The 20,524-nt window shown below is 45.9% G+C and overlaps 1 protein-coding gene across 1 annotated transcript in view; it reads left to right on the top strand.

The window, feature by feature from the left end:
* LOC108591704 (uncharacterized) overlaps window positions 1-20,524 on the top strand; it is a 106,159-nt gene that overhangs the window by 69,712 nt on the left and 15,923 nt on the right. The window contains exon 5 of the mRNA XM_078345279.1: window positions 14,664-14,805. The gene's annotated coding sequence lies outside the window, so the exon portion shown is untranslated. The remainder of the gene's footprint in view (window positions 1-14,663; window positions 14,806-20,524) is intronic.

The following is a 20,524-nucleotide window of genomic DNA, read 5'->3' as shown; positions in this document are numbered from 1 at the left end:
CATAGGCAGGTGAGGAAAAATGAGAACACATGGACACGGGGAAGGCGGTACTACACACTGGGGTCTATTGGGGGGAATAGGGGAGGGACAGCGGGTGGGGGGAGATGGGGAGGGATGGCCTGGGGAGAAATGCCAAATGTGGGTGAAGGGGAGGAAGGCAGCAAAACACACTGCCGTGTGTGTACCTATGCAACTATCTTGCATGTTCTGCACATGTACCCCAAAACCTAAAATGCAATTAAAAAAATAAAATAATTTGTAGAAGAACTGAGCTGGGCTTCGAGGATTTTATTCTGAGCTAATGATTCCTGACACGTGTTTCCTGAAACTTTGAAATGCTAGTTCTGAGAAATACTTGGAAAAGGAAAGAAAGAATGAGAAAAGAAAAAGAAAAAAAGGATTTGGGGTCAAATAAGTAAAATGTAGAATCACAAGGAATTTCCATTAATAAGACCAGACTGAATTTCTGCATGATATCCAAAGACTCAATACACAGCAGTTAAAATTTAAAACTGAAATCATTTTCAGGTTGTCATTCAAATGTCTACTTTATACAGATATGAAATTGTTCACATTTAGAATAAGTATGAAGAACTGGGTGCAGTGGCTCATGCCTATAATCCCAGCACTTTGGGAGGCTGAGGTGGGTGAATCACCTGAGGTCAGGAGTTTGAGACCAACCTGACCAACATGGAGAAACCCTGTCTCTACTAAAAATACAAAATTAGCCAGGCATGGTGGCACTTGCCTGTAATCCCAGCTACTTGGGAGGCTGAGGCAGGAGAATCACCTGAACCCGGGAGGTGGAGGTTTGGGTGAGCTGAGAGCATGCCACTGCACTCTAGCCTAGGTGACAGAGCAAGACTCTGTCTTAAAAAAAATCATAAAATAAAGATGAAGTGATGAAATGGCCAAAGGCACTTTGGCAAGCTCGGGCTTAGGCCTGCTGTCAGCCCGAGAGGCAGCAAGGAACAAGTATGAAAGGGAGGTAGGGAAATAACCCACTGGTTCCGGGGTGACCGCTCTGCCTCCACCTCTGGACACGGACGCAGTAAGTAAGCTTGATCTCTCTCCTTTTGGCAGCCTGACCACCCAACAGGGCTACCGTGGGGGTGCAGGGTTCTGGAGAATATTTTTTGCAGGGATCTGTCTTCATGCAAATGTTGACTAATCCGTGTGTTACAAGATTCTTTGACCTTGTGTGAGGTATGGTGACTTATGGCTGAGGCTCTAGAATATTGGATAGAAGGAGAGGCACTTCTGTATTTCTTGTTTATCCAGTCAATGCATGTGAAGTTTCCCAATAGCACCCCGGCATGGGCTGTTTCCATTTAGGCCCAAGAACCATCACTCCACGTTCTGTTTGGCCAAAGCACTCCTTCTCCATGACTTTCTATGTCCCATTACGAGATGAAGGCAGCAAATAAACCTCTGCTGTTTATGAAAACATCACGACCATGTGACAGAGAAACAGCAACTGTTCGAAAGGGTGCCCTAGGAAAAGGGGAGATTGTGTTTAATATAAGATACTTCATTAAGTCTAAAGTATTTCTTTGCCAAACAGCGCACTGTTTTCATCCTCTTCTAGCTTCTGCTTAGAAATTAGCGACTTTCTGGCCAGGTACAGTGGCTCATGCTTGTAATCCTAGCACTTTGGGAGACTGAGGTGGGCAGATCAACTGAGGTCAGGGTTTCGAGACCAGCCTGGCCAACATGGTGAAACCCCATCTCTACTGAAAATATGAAAACTAGCTGGGCATGGTGGTACATGCCTGTAATCCCAGCTACTTGAGAGGCTGAGGCAAGAGGATCGTTGAACCCAGGAGGCAGAGGTTGCAGTGAGCTGAGATCGCACCATTGCACTCCAGCCTGGGTGACTGAGTGAGAATCCGATCTCAAAACTCTGTCTCTACTAAAAATACCAAAAAAAACAAGATTAGCCAGGCATGGTGGCACATGCCTGTAATCCCAGCTACTTAGGAGGTTCAGGCAGGACAATCACTGGAATCTGGTAGATGGAAGTTGCAGTGCTCTCGGGATAGCGCCACAGAAGTTGCAGTGCTCTTGGGATAGCGCCACCGCACTCCAGCCTGGGCAACAGAGCAAGACTCTGTCTCAAAAAAAAAAGTTCTGAAAATTTATTGAATGAATATGCTTTGAGGTATCCGAGCAATTTGATAGTTGTGGGTATTTCTGAGTATCGCCCATGCCAATGGACCCATCAGCTGTATTCCAACGTGCTTTTCATGTGATGTCTTATCAGTAAGTGCCTAGTACTAGATATTAAGCGATCTGTGTGAGTCTGTTGTAATTAGGCCCCCTCTTGTTCGGAAAATAATACACAAAGAGAATCACTAAATTAGATTTTGAATGCTGTGAATTTCAGTGTGAATATCCTGGTTGTTTTTTGGCTCACCACTGAAGTTATTCAGATGTGATAAGGAAATTGGTTCCTGAGGTGGGCAAGGATTGAAACCATGGAAATGAAAGACGTAATGAGAAACACAGGTGTATTGCTTGGAGACCGCCTAGCACAGTTTAGTTGCCAGCCTAGCGGGTTAAATTTAGAAGGCAGGAACAAAGCTTGTTTCTTCTCTTGATTTGTGGGATAAAATGGGTCACCCGGACGTGAAATAACAAAAATTGCAAGTGGACCAGAACTGTTTCTGTTATTTGGAGCTGGCCTCCAGGTCTGGGGCCTCCCCTTGTGGCCCTCAGTTTCCTTCTCTAATTTTTTTTTTTAATTGAGGCGCATTCCAGCTTTGTTCAAGCCGAAGAATGCTCAGAATCCAGAGAATCTCTTTCTTAATGGGACTTTTTTTTCTCTCAGAAGTAATCAAAACAGGGTGAAAATCAGATGAAAACTGCAGCTATTCTGGTTGGAAGGTGGTGGGGACAGGTGTTTTCCCCCAACTTTTCATCCTGTGTGGTCCTGAGTGCTGGAAGAACCTCTAGTTCCTGAAAAAGCACCATCTGAAAATCCCGGGATGGAATCAGGAGAACTGGCTTTTCCAGACCCTCCAAGCTGCACGTTGTTCTGCTTTCTGTTGCTTATGGCAGACCACCGCAAACTGAGTGCCAGGTTTTGGTTGAGAGGCGGGAGCAGAAGTGAGGGGGAAGCTGAGGCCAGAGCTTTTACTGGGGCTTCTGTGAGAATGGCAGGGCAGGGCAGGAGAAACAGTCTGAATGATTCCAGCAGGCTTTGGGCTTTAGGGGTTGCCTCTAGTTGCCTGGCACCCAGCTCTTGGATGATTTAGGGCAGGAGAAATATTGGCTTGTGTGAGAGTAAGATAAAGGGGGTGGCGGGAGTATAGACTTGGAATTGGTTGGTTTGTATAGAAAAAGCGAGGTCTCAGCAAAGCCCTTGGCTAGCTCTAAGAATGATCTAACCCCTGGAAAGGCAGTCTCTCCTTGGCTAGCCAGGTTTTTCAGATGTCAAAACATTATAAAAGAGCTGGGCGTGGTGGCACGTGCCTGTAATCCTAGGTGGGAGGATTGCTTGAGTCCAGGAGTTCCAGACCTGCCTGGGCAATATAGCAAGACCCAATCTCTAAAAAAAAAAATAAAAAATTATACAGAAGACCAAAAAACATGACTAAGACATAGGAGACCCTGGAGGAAGCCTCTTCCAGGCTTTTATGACCCAGCTTTGGAACTCAACAATGTCTGTTCTTTTGATTGAAGCCATCCTGAACCCACCCAGATCTGCAGTCAGGTGCCCAGCTATTCCAGCTTGCTGGGGACACTTTGCTGTTTTTTTTGTTTTTTTTTTAATTAATTAATTTTTGAGAAGGAGTTTCCCTCTTGTTGCCCAGGCTGGAGTACAATGGCATGATCTTGGCTTACCGCAACCTCCAACTCCCGGGTTCAAGCGATTCTCCTGCCTCAGCCTCCCAAGTAGCTGGGATTACAGGCATGTGCCACCATACCCAGCCAATTTTGTATTTTTAGAAGAGACAGGGTTTCTCCATGTTGGTCAGGATGGGTCTTGAACTCCCGACCTCAGGTGGTGATCTGCCTGCCTCGGCCTCCCAAAGCACTGGGATTACAAGGGATTACAAGCATTAGCCACTGCACCAGGCTTTTATTTATTTATTTTTAGACTGAGTTTTGCTCTTGTTGCCCAGGCTAGCTAATTTTTGTATTTTTAGTAGAGATGAGGTTTCACTATGTTGGTCAGGCCTGGTCAGGCCTTGAATGCCTGATCTCTTGATCTGCCTGCCTCAGCCTCCCAAAGTATTGGGAATACAGGCGTGAGTCACCACACCCAGCCTCTGAGGGGAATATCTTAAAAGTCTTTTTTTCCTTCCTTGAGGAACTTTTCCAAATACAGCCAAATATAACCAAATGTGTAATTAATGGGTACCACTGAAGTAAACTGCAAAACTTTGTTGTGAAATCCTTGAAACCGCCTTAAGATCTGTATTGTTGTCATAAGCTATTTGACTGTAAATGTATATGTAATAAAGATTGATCTGTAAATGCGTAGGTGCACTAACTTCACTGTGAATTGGAATGCTTTTTTATGTGGCCGTCTGGTCTTGTTGGGGCATTTGCTTTTACATGTATCTCTGACACCCTTTTCTTTCTCTTTTTGTGACCAGTGACCTTCCTGGGAACCAGGCAAGTCTCCAAGGCCCTGTCTCCTGTCTCTGTTGACGCTTTCCCTTCCTGATGCTGCATTTTCCAAAGATAGCTATAGAAATGTCTCCCATCCCATGTGTATTCCTACAGCGTGACCTGGCCACATCCTCCCTGAGAGGTGCAGTCTAGGTCTCCTTCCCTTTAATTGTCCCTTTTTACCCAGGATATTCTCAGTATTTGAAAGGAAGATCCCCAAAACTAGCAAAGGGCTGGGCATGGTGGCTCATGCCTGTAATCCCAGCACTTTGGGAAGCCGAGGCGGATAGATCACTTGAGGTCAGGGGTTTGAGACCAGCCTGGCCAACATGGTGAACCCCCGTCTCTACTAAAAATACAAAAAATTAGGTGGGCATGGTGGCACATGCCTGTAATCTTAGCTACTTGGGAGGCTGAGACAGGAGAATCGCATGAACCTGGAAGGCTTCCAGTGACCTCAGATTGCGCCACTGCACTCCAGCCTGGGCAACAGAGTGAGACTCCATCTCAACAACAACAACAACAAAAATGTAATCCTAGCACTTTGGGAATCTGAGGTGGGTGGATCACGAGGTCATAAGATCAAGACCATTCCGGCCAACATGGTGAAACCCTGTCTCCAAAAAAAAAGACAAAAGGAAAAAAAAAAGACATACCTCTCAGAAATGAGACTTTGCAGTCCACAAATATTGATTTGACTTTTCAGTGTGAAAGGTGATGAAGTAGTTGGTGGAAAGGGGTTGGAGGGGCTGGGTCCAGTTGATCCTGGGGCAGTCCCTGTGTCCTGGGCATCACCACCCTTTCACTACACGGGGACTAGGTGACAAGAAGAGGGTGTCACAGGAGGTTGAGCATGCACACAGGATTCTGGGGTGAGCAGCAGGCAGACTCTTCGCTAAGATGGGCTCTCTAGTAATAATTTGCCAAAATGCTTCCTACCTGAAGCAACAGTCCTCAAACACTGATGGAAGAGAGTCTCATTTAGCATGGAAAGAAGGAGAAGAAGTATCTCAGAATACACACCTGGAGATGTACAGGAGTACCCAGAGAAAAGCTTCAAGTGAACAGAGGAACAGACACAGAACCTGAGTAAATGAAGAAACATTTTCCATTCTGAGACAGAAAGACAGCATGGCAAGGATATCTCTCTCTCTAAGTTAATCTAGACATTTAAGGTAGGCCAAAAACAAAGATAAAAGCTTGAATTTTCCCTTTAGCTTAGTGATTTTGGGGGCCCAAGGTATTTTCCTGGCTGGGTGCAGTGGCTCATGCCCATAATCCCAACATTTTGGGAGGCCGAGACGGATGGGTGACTTGAGGTCAGGAGTTTGAGACCAGCCTGGACAACATGGTGGAGACCCTATCTCTACTAAAGATGCAAAAATTAGCTGGTGTGGTGGTGTACAGCTGTAATCCCAGCTGCTTAGGAGGCTGAGGCAGGAGAATATCTTGAATCCAGGAGGCAGAGGTTGCAGTGAACCAAGATCATCCCACTGCACTCCAGCCTGGGTGACAGAGCAAGACTCTGTCTCAAAAAAAATTTTTTAAAGATATTTTCATTTCATAATCCTAAGTTAAAAAGGAAGTGGTCTTTGACTCTGTGGAAAGGATGGGGTCTGGAGGTTGAGCTTAATTACTAATGACTAATGATTTAGTCACTCACACCTACATAAGGAAGCCTCCACAAACTCCCTAAACAGCGGGGTTCAGAGAGCTTACCGGTGGATGAACACCTGAAACCTGGAGCTGCCGAGAGGGTGGGGCACCTGGAGAGGGTGTGAGGCCTCCGCGTCACCGCATACCTTGCCTTCCACATCTCTTCCATCTGGCTGTTTCTGAGTTGTATCCTTTATATAACGCTGGTAAAGCGTGTTCCTGAGTTCTGCGAGTCATTCTAGCAAATTACCAAAGCTGAGGAGGGGTCGTGGAAACCTCAGTTCATAGCCAGTTAGTTGGTCAAAAGTACAGGAGACCCAGGACTTGTGATTGGTGTGTGAAGTGGGGATGGAGACAGTATGTGGGGCTGCACCCTTAACTTGTGGGATCTCCTGCCACTTCCAGGAAGATAGTCTCAGAACTGGGTAGAATTCATTGTAGGACACCCAGTTGATGTAGGAGACTTGGAGAAATGGTGCTGGAAAAGACACCACACATGTGACATCAGAAGTGTGGTGGGGAAAATCCTTGCTCCTTTTGGTGTCAAAAATGTGGGATTTGCATCAGGCTGGGCGTGGTGGTTCACACCTGTAATCCTAGCACTTTGGGAGACCAAGGTGGGTGGATCACAAGGTTAGGAGTTTGAGACCAGCCTGGCCAACATAGTGAAACCTGGTTTCTACTAAAAATGCAAAACTATTAGCTGGACATGGTGGCAGGCACCTGTAATCCCAGCTACTTGGGAGGCTGAGGCAGGAGAATGGCTTGAACCTGGGAGGCAGAGTAAGCAGTGAGCCGATATCACACTGTTGTACTCCAGCCTGGGCAACAATGAGACACCGTCTCAAAAAAAAAAAAAAAAAGTGGGATTTGATAGAAAGGCACTGGCTCATAGAAGCATATGGTTTGGGAAGAGAAAGGGTAAAAGGGTATGGGGTGGGGAACCTTTGATTCCTGGGTGGCCATGTGGTCACCCATGATATGGAGCCATAGCTGTGCTGCAATCAGTTACTAAAGGTGAAAGTTACCAGTGGAATTTAGAGATGCATCCAACTCCCGGGGAACTGATTCACTGGAATCATAAGAAATGCAAAATAATAAGAAAAAAGCAAAATATACAATCTCTCGGTTATTGCTAACCTGTATTAGCTAAAATGAAAGTAAATGAGAGTGCCGGGTGGACCTTGAGGCTGGACCAGGGTCAGATTTGGGTTGGCCTGAGCTTAGTCACTAGTTTCAGGGCACCTCTCGAGAGAAGAAATATGAGGGGACAAAAAGAGTCCTTCTAAGACCTATGGTCACGAAGAAGGTAGTGAGGGTGGGTGGTGGGAAAAAAAACAGTAACTACTGAGATCAGGAGTTACAGAGCACGGAACTGACTCATTTTGTGAATCAGTATCATTAGCTTCTTGATGAGCCTTTACCAACCCAAATTCTGAGAATAACTAATTTAGGGGCAGTATCTTTGTTTTTGAATACTGCAGAGTGGAAGAGCATGCGTGGGTTGATACAGGACCCACAGCTCACTATGGAACAATCACAGATAGCTGTACATGATTCAGACACACAGGAGGTTATTCCCAAGGGAAGAGCCAGCTTGGTGGACTGGATAAAAGCCACTATAAGATCTAATTATTCTGAAAAGGGGGCTTGCCTGACTCCCCTATCAATGCCAAGTGGAGCACCACAGCTGACATGCTTCAAATGCAAGCCATGTGGGATTAGCTTATGATGGGATACTCAGCCGCTGAATACGCCTGTTACCCACGTCATGGTAAATGCTGTGGTTCAGGGAGCTCCTTTATGTGGACACCCCATATGACCTCGCTATTGAAAATGGAGGGAAAGTTCCAGAAGCCTTATCAAATTTTCTGTTTCAGCTTCCTCGCATGGGTCTTACAGGTGCTAATAAAAATACTGGGTTAATTAATAAGTGAATGAGGAAAGGCAGAGGGGAGAGTCACAGACACCTTGATAAGGAAGCCCCCTGCACTGGGACCAGTGCTTGTTGGTGAAGCTTAACCCAGCGGCAATGATACTGAGAGAATATAGAAATGTAAGGACTGGGAGCATTAGGGTGAAAGATTGCATGAACATCGGAGTGTTAAACAGGCTGAATGTGAAGAGGGTGTGTCTCTTTCCTGAGTGTTTTATGGGAGTGAATATCATGGCTGACTGTGGAAGGCCTCCTCTACCTAGTGTTGTAAAACCAAAAATTGTTGGGGAGGTCCTAATGAAGGCTTCACTTAGGAAGAGCAGGATTGATGAGATTAAGGTGAAAGTAAGAGTAAAAATTGGTATGTTTGAAGTTGCTGTATCTCTTTTACCGGAACATCCTATGGAGATGGACTGGTATCTTACTGGGGAACTGCTGCTACAAAACAGAAGGCATTACACTTGCTTTTCAAGCAGTATTAACTGGACACGCTATGTGGGGAGCAGAAAGACTGCCTGAGCCCACACGGTGCAGAGTAGAAGCTGGAGTGCTGGGAGAGACGGACTCACGGTGGGATAGCCCTGTGTGGAGTGGAAAGTGGGGCCAATGGAGAAAGCCTGGAGAAGAATCCCAGTCACACCCACTGGGCTTTGGACCAGTGAATTTCCACTTGGGGGCATTTACTAGCTTGCTATCAGACATTAATGGAGCCACCCCTATGACAAAAGGACATAAAATAATCTGGAAACCGAAAATACCCACAACGTCCTATGTGATGTCAGAGAAACATTCTAGTGCGGATGGCAGTGCTCAGAGGAGCTCCATAATAAGATGAAAGTGGTTTACACAGGATTGTGCTGCAGAAACTCACAAACAGGGAGCCTCTTTTCCCCAGGACTGACTCAGAAATCGCATTAGGAGCAGCCAGATTCTTTTATCACATGAACAGTGCTCTATAAATAAACTGCTCTCGACTGACCAGCAAAGAGTTGCATGGTGTGTTGATGACAGTTCCAAGGTGATCAGACTGTCTGGAAACATGCCCCTCTGATTGAAGAAGGTAAAAACAAATCAGCTCGGTGGGTTGGATTTCTAGCAGTGATGGAAGAGTTGAAGAGTGGTAAGAGCCTGTATGTTTCAGTTTTTACCAATTCATGGGTGATGGCCAATGGCCTGGCCAAATGGTCAGGCAGGAGGCCATGGAAACCTGTCCTATTAAAGAGATACTTGTATGGGGCATGGTTCTATGGAACTCACTACGGGAATTTATTTTTTTTCCTTCCTTCCTTCCTTGTTTTCTTTCTTTCTTCCTTCCTTCTTTCCTTTCTTTCTTTCTTTCCCTCCCTCCCTCCCTCCCTCCCTCTCTTCCTTCCTTCCTTTTTCTTTCTTTCTTTCTTTCCTTTTCTTCCTTCTTTCTTTCCTTCTTTCCTTCTTTCTTTCTTTTTTACAACAGTCTAACTGCTCCGCCTGCCTTCGCTTCAAAAGTACTGGGATTATAGGCATGAGCTGCTGTGCCTGGCCACTATGGGAATTTGAGGGCTCCACTAAAGTAAGACATGAAGAGGCTATCAGAAGAATGGATACTTTGAACTTCCAGGTCCAGAAGGTGACTGTAATTGACAAGCAGGTATCCCCATGTACTCACTTGAGGTGGTCATCTGGGTCCATAAAATGACTGGATTGGGGGAGGACTTCAGTAGTGCAGAGATGGATTGAATCTAGACACATTCTTCTTGTACTCTCTCGAGCACAGAATGCTGATAGAACTGCTCTGTCTGCAAGCAAAAGAGACAGAGACTGCAAACGGCTACGGGGCAGATTCCCTAGTGGGGAGGCCCCCCCAGGGCATGTTTCCAGAAAGTCCGATCACCTTGGAACTGTCATCAACACACCGTGCAACTCTTTGCTGGTCAGTCGAGAGGGGCTTGAGCTCTGCTCAAGCACAACTGTCAAGTGAGACTGACGTAGTAGCCCTGGGGGCTATGAATAGGTCCTAAGAGGAATAGACATTGACTCTGCACTGGGCTTTGCTTACCTGGTAGAAGATGTAAGTGCTCAGAGTGCTATAGAAAGAACAGAAGAGAAAACTGCCCAGATTTGGACAGCTGATGGTAATTTCTTCAGACCAAGGACACAGTACAGTCCTTACATCCAGCAATGGGTGGGGAGACATCTGCCTTGGAGTAATAGTTTGACAGAAAAGTGGAACAAGCAATTAAAACGTTGATTGTCTAATACAAGGGGGAGATAAAAACATGAAACGTTGCCTGAGACACTTTCTTCAGTGTGTGCTCACACTCAACATGAGAAATACTAAAAGAGTGTATGTGGCTGGGTGCGGTGGCTTGCACTTGTAATACCAGCATTTTGGGAGCCTGAGGAGGGGAGATCACTTGATCCCAGGAGTTTGAGACCAGCCTGGGCAAAATAATGACACCCCATCTCAACAAAATTCTTTTAAAAATATAGACAGGCATGGTGGTGCACATCTGTAGTCCCAGCTACTTGGGAGGCTGAGGTGAGAGGCTCACTTGAGCCAAGGAGGCCGGGGCTCCAGTGAGGCATGATTGCATCACTGTACTCCAGCCTGGGCAATACAGCCCGGGCAATTCCCTGTCTTGGAAAAAAAAGAAAAAAAAGAATGACTCCAGTAAATATTTCTCTCTCTCTCTTTTTTTTTTTTTGAGATGGAGCCTTGCTCTGTTGTCCAGGTTGAAGTGCAGTGTTCCCAGGCTGCAAGCCTCTTCCTCCCTAGTTCAAGTGTTTCTCCTGCCTCAGCTTCCCAAGTAGCTGAGACTACAGGCGCCCACCACCATACCTGACTAATTTTTGTATTTTTATAGAAATGGGGTTTCATCATGTGGGCCAGGCAGCTCTCAAACTCCTGGCTACAGTGGATCTGCCCACCTCACCCTCCCAAAGTGTTGGGATTACAGGCGTAAGCCACCAAGCTCAGCTGGTATTTTTCTTTCTGTAGATCTGGGGAGAAGGGGGTGGGGACGACCCTGGTAGGTCTATGCAATTCTTGCCAAGAGAGAAGTATACTGGTATAACAACTATAACCTTGTCTTTCTTCTCCACCTCACCTTAATTTTTTTCCCCACCGGATGTAATGGTCACAGGATCGGGCTGCAACTACAGCAGGGATGGTTCCTGAATAACAAGCAGCTGTAACTATATATATATATATTTTTTTTTAATTTATTTTTATTTATTTATTTTTTTTAACAGCGTATCGCTCTGTCACCCAGGCTGGAGTGCAGTGGCGTGATCTTGGCTCACTGCAGCTTCCTCCTCCCAGGTTCAAGCAATTATCCTACCTTAGCCTCCTGAGTAGCTGGGACTACAGGTGCGTGCGTGCCGCCATGCCTGGCTAATTTTTGTATTTTTAATAGAGACGGGGTTTTCATCCTGTTGGGCAGGATGGTCTTGATCCCCTCACATCTTGATCCGCCCGCCTCAGCCTCCCCAAGTGCTAGGATTACAGATGTGAGCCACTGCACCCAGCCCTTGTAACTGTATTTCTAAAGATTATGACAGAATTCCAAAAGGCCTGATGGGGTAGGCTGTGCCTTCATCCCATTTGAGAAATTGGGGCTAATGGTGAATGCAGCTATCTTGCCTAATGGTGAAAGTAGCCAACTCGTCCTGTGCCTGTGTAACCTTACCCTCTCTGAATGGGAGTGGACCGAGGAGAAGGCTCTTGCTAGATTATACTGCTACCTGCAATCTGGACTAGCGCAATGGCTGAACTGAATGCCCCTTCAATCCAGGGTGGAAAAGTTTGGGTATAAATGAAAAGGAGGAGGAATAGTAGGTAAAAGTAAAGAAATGAATAAATAGGTTATGTAACAAGGGAAACCCAATGTCATATTAATATTTTGAAAATGGCTCAGAGCAAGAGATGATAATGTCTCTTAGTTCAGAGGCTTGAAAGGGCAAAGCAATATTTGCAGAGACCACACCTGTTTCCAGAAGCTGACAAGATGGAATGGCAGCCTGTAAACCTGGAAGATACTTTCATACAATTTGATAGACTGGATGAATTATTTTGACTCAAGGCGTTTCTGGTAATGTGTCCATGTCTTTTGACTTCTCTGATCCTTCACAATAAGGTATCCATGGTCAAAGACCATGGAGTGACCTCTGATATAATAAAAAGGTGAATATTTGGTCTTTGGCCCCAGTTCCTGGCACACAGCTCCTAAAACCCTTGGAGTGTCCTGAGGGATAGGAGTGTCTGTATGCTAAAGAAAGGACTGGGGCCTGGGGTTCCAGGTAGCTTCAGGATCGGGGCTGGTGGCCAGAAGACCAAGACAGGATTAAAGAGAAAGGAGCTGGTGTTTGAGCTGATAACCCATTGCCAATGATTATCAATTATACCTACATAATCAAACCTCCTAATGAAACCTCCCTAAATGACGGGATTCAGAGAGCTTCTGGGCTGGCGAACATATGGGTGCTGGGAGCTGGTTACTCAAAGAGGACATGGAAGCTCCAGCCTCTTCCTACATCCTTTGCCCCATGCCGCTTTCCCATCTGGCTGTTCCTGAGTTGTAGGCTTTATAACAATTCAGTAAATAAACTTAACGAATGTTTCCAAGTTCTGAGTCCGACCAGCAAATTATCAAACTGAAGGAAAGGTTGCAAGAACCCCCGATTTATGGCTAGTCAGAGGTACAGGTCTGGGACTTGTGACTGGCATCTGAAGGGGGCAGCAGTCTCGTGCAGCACAACTCTTAACTTGTGCGGTCTGTGCTATCTCCAGGTAGATAGTGCCAGAATTGAATTGACACTGGCTGGTGTCAACAAGTTAGAGAATTGGCATGGAATAAACACTATACATTTGATGTCAGAGTGTGGTGAGGGAGACTCCTGCTCAGCTCCCCATGGCTTTTCTCAGCCTGTAGGAATGAGGGTGGACAGGTGGGGTGCTCCTAAAAGTATTCTGAGTGCAGGTATGACCTGTGCAGACTATGGTTTTTCAGGGCTGCCAATGCTCCTGTCAGACCCTTGAGCCTCCTTCTTCTCTGGGGGTTCCCACTAACCCTCTCGTAAGTGGTACAAGGTCAGAGATAACCAGGTCCACCCATGTTTATGTTTTCCATGATGTCAGACTGTTATTGATGATATTTCAATCATAAAAGCCACAAGCTACATGGGTTCCTAAGGAGGCAATTCCCAGTATTTAGAGCTGTAGGCACACAGGCTCAAGCCACTCCACAAGTCAGTCAATGTTGTAAATGGAACATAATGGTATACTTCATAGAAAAATGTTACAGAGTAAACATTCCACAACAAAGTAACATTTAGTATCAAAAGAAAGGGGATGGGACTGGGTATGATGGCTCATGCCTGTAGTCCCAGCACTTTGGGAGGCCATGGTAGGAGGATCACTTGAATTCAAATGCTGGAGACCATCCTGGGAAACATAATGAGATCCCATTTCTACAAAATATTTAAAATTTATTTATTTATTTGAGATGGAGTTTCACTCTTGTTGCCCAGGCTGGAGTGCAATGACGCAATCTTGCCTCACCGCAGCCTCTGCCTCCTGGGTTCAAGAGATTCTACTGCCTCAACCTCCTGAGTAGCTGAGATTACAGGCATCCACCACCACACCCAGCTAATTTTTGTATTTTTGGTAGGGACAGGTTTTCACCATATTGGCCAGGCTGGCCTTGAACTCCTGACCTCAGGTGATCCACCCACCTGGGCCTCCCAAAGTGGTGGGATTACAGGTGTGAGCCACTGCGTCTGGCCAAATTGTTTAAAAAGGAGATAGGTACGGGCTAATGAACCATCCAAGGAGAGCAATGTAAACAAAAAGAATATCCTTGTGTGGCCCAGGAGACCCACCAGTTTTTCAAGGAAGAGTCTGAGGCAGGTAGAACGTTCAGTGGCAGATGCTGGGTGCTGATCAGGAGTGACAGCAAGACCGTGTCTATTAAGATGGCTGTTTTAGACTCGGGCACAGTGGCTCAAGTCTGTAATCCCAGCACTTTGGGAGGCCAAGGTAGGCAGATCATGAGGTCAGGAGTTCAAGACCACCCTGGCCAACATGATGAAACCCCGGCTCTACTAAAAATACAAAAATTATCTGGTCATGGTAGTGGACACCTATAATCCCAGCTACTTGGGAGGCTGAGGCAGGAGAATTGTTTGAACCCGGGAGGTGGAGGTTGCAGTGAGCCAAGATCGAGCCATTGCACTCCAGCCTGGGCAACAGGGTGAGACTCCACCTCAAAAAAAAAAAAAAGAGTGCTGTTTTAATCTGCTGAAATCTTGCTCTTTTAATAGCCACAGAGTCCTCTGGTGAGGGCTGACAGTGGAAGAGTATGTTCAGTTATGTCCTTATCTGGTTGGATACAGTCTTTATTTATCAAGGCAAAACATCTGGTTCCACTGGCAAGTTGCCTTTTGAAACATAACCTGGATTTTTTTTTCTTAGATGGAGTTATATGTCAATGATGCTGTACACACGCTCCCTCCTCCTGCCTTCTCTGTCATCTGGCCTGTGCTCATCAAACTAATGTGGACGTGAATCACCTGGGGACATCGTTGAATGAAGGTTTTGATTCAACAGCTCAGGGGTGAGCTGAATCTCTGCATTTACTCACAAGCTCCCAGGAGATGCCACTGTAAGCAGCAAGGCCTGGTCTCTCAGTCTTAACAGATGTTTTTTATGTAGAATCTCAGCTACTGATTTCTCTTGCCTCCTCAGCCCCCACTATGCAGAGCATTTTTAGCTAATGACTTTGTTACCATCTTACAGAGGCTTCATTATGCTGTGTGTGAAAACCCTGCACTGGAATTTATTTATTTATTTATTAAGTTTTCCCTCAATCTTAAAAGGGAATTTATTTTTCATCCATACGAACACATTTCAACACATGTACTAATACAAGTGAATGGACTGTGAGTTTTGCACAGCGCCATGCTGAGCAGTAGACAGCATCCCAGGGCACTGTCAAGGGGAGATGGAGGCACTGCAAAGGGGTTGTTTTGGGAGCAGGGCTGAGGCTGTCTGATGACTTCAGACATGTATTCTGGGGGGCACATCTACCAGGAACTCTTGTCCAGCAAGAGGGTTCCAACCTGGATAGGGGGGTGCGTGGAAGACAAAGATGATAGACGGCTGGGGTCTGGAGGGTTGAGAAGTCTATGCTTCACCAACAACTTTATTTTGCTCAGTGTCAGTTTATATACATTTCTTAAAACCTCACTTACGTCAGTTCAATACATTGTTCCGTGAAATAAAAGGGAACAGAAAGTTTTTACTGTGAAAAAGCAAGTTACAACATAAATCAGATGGTTACAGTAGAAAGATCAGATACACAATGGAACCAAGCAGGTGGTTCTTGTTATCTATACAATACAAAGTCAGATTCATCATCTTGCTACACAGAAGGTTCTCTTAAGCTATGACAGTCAATCACTACTGTCTTGACAGAACAAAGAAGAATATGCTTGTAAAAATGAACATACTGCTGCACATGACTGCTAACCATTGGGTCATGGTGCACCTCAAGACCCCATGGCCATCTAGCGATTGTCCGCAGTAGTTTATCTTCAACCCAAAACCTCTTTTAGATCCTGCTTTCCTTAGCTCGACTTCCTCCAACTGGAGACTCTGTGTCTGGGCTCAAACTCACTGCATGGTGAGACCCAGTTTACTAGGGTCTCACATGGGAGCATTGCCCAAAACGTACCCTCAAACTGTACTAACTCAGAGTTGCCTTAGGTTGGACCAACCCTAAACAGCTCTGTAGGACCAGGTACCCACGTTTGGCCTGTGCTCTGTCACTCCGGCTGCAAGGTGGGAGGGTTTCTTGGACAGCTTTGCAAGCCGGGGTTTCTGTGAGTCAAGGGTAGCTACTGCCACCTGCCCAGCAGAAGGCCATTTGAGTGCAGCCAAGAATTTATGAAAGGAAAGTTCTTCAAAGGATTCTTGAGAAAGCTGAAGGCATCAATGCTGGGCAAGCCTCAGGGAGGTGCAGGCCCTGGAGACAGCAGAGGGACATGGGGGAGACATGAGGGAGACGTGGTGTCAGCAGTGAGACGAGACTTTTGGGAGGAGAAAGAGCAAGTCCCAGCAGGGATTGCAGAAGACAGATGGGCAAAGGGCTTTTTTGGTCCCCAGGACAATTGGAGATTGAAGAAAGTCTCTTAGAGATGGCTTCAAGTTTTGGGACATCTTAGAGAAAAACCAGGTTTCAGTCATGGGAGGAATTGGGAAGAGCTTTCCCCAAATCTGGACACTGGAGTTACTGATTCATTAGTAGACCAAAGGGGAGAATTAAAGGGGAAGTGGGAGGAGAGATGGGAGATGAGGCAATGGGCAGGAGCACTTAGGGGGGTTGAATTGCGTGAGGAGAGGTTACCACTGTGTGCACATCAAGAGGCAAGAAACCTGGAATCACAGAGGAGGCCTTGAGCAGAGTTTGGCAACTCTTTTTTTTTTTTTAAGATGGGGTCTCACTCTGTTGCCCAGGCTGGAGTGCAATAGTGCCATCTCAGCTCACTGCAACCTCCTGCATTCAAACGATCTCCTGCCTCAGCCTCCCGAGTAGCTGGGAATGCCCACCACACCCAGTGAATGTTTTTGTATTTTAAGTAGAGATGGAGTTTAGCTATGTCGCCCAGGCTGGTCTTGAATCCCTGACCTCAGGTGATTCACCTGCCTCAGCCTCCCAAAGTGCTGGGATTACAGGTGTGAGCCACTGCACCTGGTCAGAGTTTGGCAACTCTTGTGTGGGAGATGAGCATGAATGTATGGACTTGTAGAATGGCACACCTCAGGCTAGCTGGACATTGGATCCAGCCTGGGCTGCAGGTCTCAGTGTGGCCAGTATAGTTGCTACCATTTTAATTTCTGCACCCACAGGACCCGGCATGCATTCCAGGTTGTTCCTGACGATGAAGAGTAGGTTACTCCAGAAATACTTGTTTGGTGAAGACTCTCTGATGGAGGGGGAGAAAGATATGCCCTTAGACTGACATTGACATGGAATGTTCATATGCCTTCACACACATGTGGGAATTCTGGGAACTGTGCAATGGAATACAGTGCTCAGCTTCCAGTGTGATGGATACTCAAGATCTCTCCTTTATTTTGCTTTTTGTCACCGATGCAAGGTTTTGAAAATGAAAGGACCACATTCCCCCATATTTCAAAATACAATTCAAAGGAAAATTATTCATCACTAGCAAAGAAAAAAAATGAAACTCCAGGTAGCTTTCTTCCAGAAGCAATTAACTGGTAGTTGTCACTGATTTATGTGACATCTGAGATATAGTACAGAACAAGGCAGAAATGCCTTCGTACAACGGTGTAAGGGTGGTGAGGTCTCCAAAGCAGCCTGAGTGTGCAGTCGCGTTCTAGCTGCTGTTGTGCAGGCCTGGGGAGGGAGGGCACTCCAACATGACCGTAGCAGGGCAACATAGAGTGGGTGTTGTTGATTCTCACACTTGGGTATTGATTTTCTTAATGTCTTTGTGGCAGATTCTATTTGTTTAGATTGGCCACAACTGCGTTTATGGTCCCATGGGCTCCTCCTGAGCCTTGTTATTCCCGATCAAGATATTTCATCTCTGTTCTCTCACCTCTAACCAGGTTGAGCCTTTCTGACTGTGGCCAGATGAAGAACCTGTGTGGCTTCTTGGTTTGCCCCTAGACTCGCTTTTGGCCAGGGAGGCTGCCCTGAGCTCCCTCGCCTCAGGCTTCCAGCTGGGGTCAGCCAGTGCAAGGCAACAGGAGGAAATGAGGGCAACGGGGGAATGAGGCTGGGTTGATCACATCTTCAGAGCAACCCAGCTTCTGCCTGGCTCTCTCTCAGGTTTGAGCCACTGTCCAAGTGGGCTGGCTACTCTGGGGGCTGCTGTCTCGAGCACCAGCTTGCAGCCACCACAGGTTCCATCACATGAGCAGAGCTGTGCCATCCCACTGAGCCCTGCCCAAATCACAGATCTGTGGGCTAAAGACATGGTGGTTGTTTTAAGCCACCAAGTTTGGGTGTAGTTTGTTATGCAACAACTGTGCTGGAAGCATCTCTATCTTTTCAGACAATCACTTTGGGATGTCGTAGAGACTGGGAACCAGAGAGCACAGATAGAGGAGATGGAGTCCCACATCTTCACCATCATAGGCCCCGGTGTGTCTGATTTCTGTGACCTTCTAGGATTCCCCAGCAAGTTGCCAGTGCTTTGGGTCGGGTCATGTTGTTGTTAGATGTTTAAGGCTCTTTACATGTATATATATATATATATATGTGTGTGTGTATACATATATATATGTTTATTCTAAATATATCAAAACATAATAACATCCAGGAATCAAAAGATAGAGGAAGACCAGTCATGTGTCATCTGTCCTTATTTATCACAATCCTGGCAGGAAACACTAAAGGTATGAATAGTTTATCTGAAAAGAGTTTAATGAAGAGATTTTATAGAGCTGGGTAAATAAACCAACGAGGGACCTGGAGGCACCAGGGACTGTACAGACTGGTAGTGGTTGCTCCCAGCTCTGAAGGGCAAGAAGAATGTTTGCTGTGATCAGAGGCTGGTGATGGCTTGGGGCCAGGGACAGGGCCACATGGAACACAGCTATGCCAGGCTGCAGCAAGAGAGGAGGGGCAGAATAACTTCCTTGTCATCTCTCTGTCTTTCCACCCTTGTTCCCTCCTGTTGCCTCCTGGTCAGCTGACTGACCCCAGCTGTAAGCCAGAGGCAAGGGAGCTCGGGTGATGGATAGGGGTGGTAGAGTGGAGGCCAGCCTCCCTGGCCAAAAGCAAGTCTGGGAGCAAACCAAGAACAGGCCTGCTCTGTCTCTGCAGCACTCCTGCTCCATGGCTCATATATCAGGGAAGTGCCCCGATCTCAGTGTTTAGGCTATTTAGGCTTTAAACAAAAGAGAGTTTTTGAGATAGACACAACGATGGCTGTGATCATTATATAATTAATAACATCTAGCTCAAATAACAAGCTTAGTACATTAGTGTACCAGATAAAGGATTTCTTTCTTTCTTTCTTTTTTTCTCACTCTGTCACCCAGACTGGAGGGCAGTGGCACGATCTTGGCTCACTGCAACCCCCATCTCCTGGTTCAAGTGATTCTCCTGTGCCTTGGCCACCCACGTAGCTGGGATTACAGGCATGCACCACCATGCCTGCCTAATTTTGGTATTTTTAGTGGAGACATGGAGTTTCACCATGTTGGCGAAGTTGGTCTCAAACTCATGGCCTTAAGTGATCTACCCATCTTGGCCTCCCAAAGTGTTGGGATTACAGGCATGACCCACCATACCTGGCCCTGTCTTTATCTATACACAGTTATGTTTCATATTTCAGTCAATAATGGACCACATTTATGACAGTGGTTTCATAAAATTATACACATTATTTTTACTGTAACTTTTCTATGGTTAGATACACAAATACTTACCATTGTGTTACAGTCACCTAACAGTATTTAGTACAAATGCTGTACAGGTTTGTAGCTTAGGTGAGCAGTAGGCTATACCATCTGGGTTTGTGTAAGTATACCCGATGATGTTTGCACAATGAAGAAATTGCCTAATGATGTGTTTGTCAGAATGTATCCCCACAGTTAATCCATGACTGTATGTATATGCATGCATTTGTGTGTATATACATACTTCTTTTTTTCTAGAAGCGTTTCAGAATAAGTTGAAGTCAGCATGCTACTGTTCTCCTGAATAGCTCTGTTTCACTCTTGTCATCCAGGCTGGAGTGCAATGGCATGATCTCAGCTCATTGCAACCTCTGCCTCCCAGATTCAAGCAATTTTCCTGCCTCAGCCTCCTGAGTAACTGGGATTATAGGTGCCCACCACTACACCCTGCTAATTGTAGAGATAAAGTAGATACAAGGTTTCACCATGTTGGTTAGGCTGGTCTCAAACTCCTGACTTCAGGTGATCCACCTGCCTCAGCTTCCCAAAGTGCTGGGATTACAGGCGTGAGCCACCATGCCTGGCCAGTTCTGTGTCTTTAAAGAACAATGGAGACATATCAAAAGGACATCAAAGCCAAATTTGGAATGATTGAACATTAGAATAATTAATGACAAGAATGGATTATAACTTAGTAAAACTATGGAATGCCTACTAGATAGAAGAAATGATGGAATTAGGAAATCCATTAATGGATGCTGAAACTACTGAGTGAAAGTTTGGTGAGTAACTCTATGATTGTTATTTTAGAGTTGGGGTCTCACTCCGTACCCCAGCTGGAGCATGGTGGTGAGATCATAGCTCACTGCAACTTTCATGACCTCAAAATTTGATTT

The sequence above is a fragment of the Callithrix jacchus genome, chromosome 1, assembly GCF_049354715.1.
Source record: "Callithrix jacchus isolate 240 chromosome 1, calJac240_pri, whole genome shotgun sequence".
Lineage (NCBI taxonomy): Eukaryota > Metazoa > Chordata > Mammalia > Primates > Cebidae > Callithrix > Callithrix jacchus.
The sequence above is the reverse complement of the archived record's forward strand: the minus strand, read 5'-3'. Positions and strand labels throughout refer to the sequence as shown.